Genomic DNA, 3,369 nt, shown 5'->3' with positions numbered 1-3,369 from the left:
AAAATTAATTGTCATTTTTTTTTGTAAACAATTGTCATCCATGACATCTACTCCAGTGCACTACAGATTATGAAGAGTATTTGAGAAAGCATTCAAAATAATGTTGAACAAAAAAATACAGCAATTGGAAAAATACAGCAAACATATACTTTTGCAATACAAAAAAAAAAACCCAGAGTTTTCACAGGAATGGAAAAAGGCATCATTGTTCCATTTTTGGCAGCGAATAGAAGACATAGTTGGGACCAATTGGGCAGCTTCCAGCTCTCATGAGACCAAATTAATCATGATCGAATTAAGGAAAATTTGAATTTTGATTTGTTCAGTTTTCGAGAGATGCCAAATAAGTATATTAGCTTACTCCAAGGAAAGGATTACTGAAATAGAGGAATACATGGGCAGTGGATTTGTTTGTTATTTGGAAATGCACACTGGTATTAACAACGGAGAAGCCATTTTTTATTTTGGTGCAGATTCCAATATTATGACAGAAATTATATATCCAAGTGGGGCTGAGACAGATGTTCGAAGAATTATGGTTGGATTCTGGGCAGTGGATGTGAAGACACTTGTGGAAATAAAGTTTGCAAAGAGAGGTGATGGAACTAGTTTTCACATTGTAATATTATTAGGATTTGATTGCTATTTCTACACAAAAATATAATAAAAGTATTGCTAAAAAAAAGCAGAAACATCAATTGATTGACCAATTGTAGCAATTAATAACAATTAAGATAATGTTGGACGTTTAGCAAGTGCACTAGTCGTACAAGTAATAAAATGATGAGTAAAGATCGTTCCCACGAGGAATTGTGTTCAAACACCAAAATACCATAGAAAACTAATTTGAATCAAATAAAAGTTTGTAAAAATCATGAATAATTTGTCACTAGAAAATTGATTTTGAGCAAATTGACACAAAGTAAATATGGATTAGGAATTAATAAAAACAACAAGTAGTCAGAAAACAACTTTCCTCCATGATAACCCATATAAAAATTGATCATATGATGAATTCCTTTCCATGTGATGTTAATCAACCTTTTACTTATCATCAAGATGTAATCCCTTACTACCCTGATAGAAACATTAATCAGAAACCCCAATCCCTTAGTGATTTCTTTCTTAATACATGCATGAAATACTAAGGTTTTAAGATTACATCAGAACTCGAGAAGATGAAACAAACTTCATTTCCATGTTGAAAGTCTTCAATCTCCAAACTATTACAAGGAAATCCTAATACAAAAACTAAGAGAATTTAGAGAGAAGTCAGACTGAGTTTTAGAGAGAGAGAGAGTTCAGATCCCCCAAGATCTTTCTCTAAGTGTCAAGGCTTTGCCTTATATAGTGTTACAATTAAAAACAGAAAACTGATGTGGGCGCTAAAACGTCCATAAGTGGCCGTTTTAGCGTCCATGCTTTACGTGTGCTCAACTGCTTTTAACTGATTTCAACGCTAAAACGTTAAGGAATGACCGTTTTAGCGTCCAAACTTGGTGAATGCTCAACTAACTTTAACTGACTCCAACGCTAAAACGTTTGATTTGGACGTTTTAGCGGTGAAGACCAGAATCTTTTTTCCACTTTAGGGCGCTAAAACGCATATTGCAGGCCGTTTTAGCGTCCAAGACCAGCAATTTTCCATCTTCTTAGTGTAGCAGCGCGCTAAAACGCTCTGTGTGGACGTTTTAGCGCTCATCACCAGCAAGTTTTGGCCTCTTTCTGTAACAGGGCGCTAAAACGCTCAGTGTGGACGTTTTAGCGCTCAACACCAGCAAGTTTTGGCCTCTTCCTGTAACAGGGCGCTAAAACGCTCAGTGTGGACGTTTTAGCGCTCAACACTTAGGCAATTTTTCTCCTCTTGAGCTCCAGAATCTTCTTCCTTCTCCAGTTGTCTTTCAAGCTTGCTTTTCCTACAAGAATCATACAAATTTCCAATAAAGCTCTTGAACTTGTAATTGAGGACATCTTAGGACATTAACCTTGTTTTTCATCATTTAATCACACAATTTGATCCTAATTCCTGCTAAAAACCATGATGAACTAAGGGTTCATCACAATTCCCAGATTTGAATATTGTTGTCCTCAGCAATAACTTTAAAGACAGAGAAAGACTTGAGATTCTTTACACATGAAATTTATGAGGTTGGATTGAAATATGACAGATCAACTTTCCAAGATACAATCTAACAACCCAGCAATCTATCTTTTACTATGACTTGCTTAACCTCATTACAATGACTTTCAACATATCAGTAAGATGAAATGCAGAGACCTTCAACACAAAACACCCCCTCACTTGGAACTTCTCAAAAATTGTGAGAATAAACTCTCTTGCACTCTAGTGTCTAAGGGTGTACTCATCACTCAATCTCCACTGCACTCAAACTACTATAAGCTTGCCCATCTTCTTACTTTCCATAGTTACAGTGATTCATAAGCAGAACAAAAGAGGCTTTGGTGGTATGACTTGACTAAGAATAGGATTCTGTATAGAAGAAGGAAAAATGGCTTGGCATGTAGTTGGCTAAAGGTAGGATTTGATGTTGCATAAGGTTAGATAAATGGATCAGATTCAGATAAGAGGAGGATCACTATTGAATTTATCTATGTACTCCTTAATCCTTCTCATTCTCTTCTTCCTTTTCATTTTCTCTTTTCACAACCTTTTCTACAACTTTTCTTTTTCTTGAACTTCCTTCCTCTTTTTCTTCCAACTTTCAACACTTTGTGTTGTTTTGATTTCCCTTTTTCCTCATTTCCTTTTTCTTTTCCTTTTCCAAACCAAGCACTTTGTGCCTTTACTTCCTCATTTCCACTTTTTTTTATTGCATTCTTCTTTTTCTCCAAATTTCCAACACTTAACACTTAATATTTTTGTTCATTGCAGAAACACCTTTCCTACAGAGCCTTCCTCCTTACCCCTTATCTGAACACATAATCTGAAAATTTAGGATCTGGAATAAGTGCAGGGCTCTTAGTTTTATCACAAAAATTCTGGCTTAAGGCTTCCATGCAATAAGAAAATTTGGTTCAAAAGAAAAATGCCTCAATGAGCTCTACTTTACAAACCATGAACTATTTCAAGTTAGAAACAGGGCAAGTTCTAGAGTTACTCATACAGTGAAGTGTTCTCTGAACAAAAAATTTTCTGTATAGGCTCAATGTCTCACAGTTCAGAGTTCATGCTTGAATTGCTCTATATACATCAACCTGATCTCTCTACTCCTCACATAACATGAGTCATGCAAACATATCATTTAGCACATATGCAGGGATTTCAAATTGCATCAACAAATGTTTAATCCATCATGTAAAACTTTGATCATCCTATCCTCATAAAATTCACATCATCTCAACTCTAAA

Source organism: Gastrolobium bilobum, unplaced genomic scaffold, assembly GCF_033153095.1.
Source record: "Gastrolobium bilobum isolate Gb01-03AN ecotype WA unplaced genomic scaffold, APGP_CSIRO_Gbil_v1 utg21887, whole genome shotgun sequence".
NCBI lineage: Eukaryota > Viridiplantae > Streptophyta > Magnoliopsida > Fabales > Fabaceae > Gastrolobium > Gastrolobium bilobum.
Note: the sequence above shows the minus strand (reverse complement) of the source record.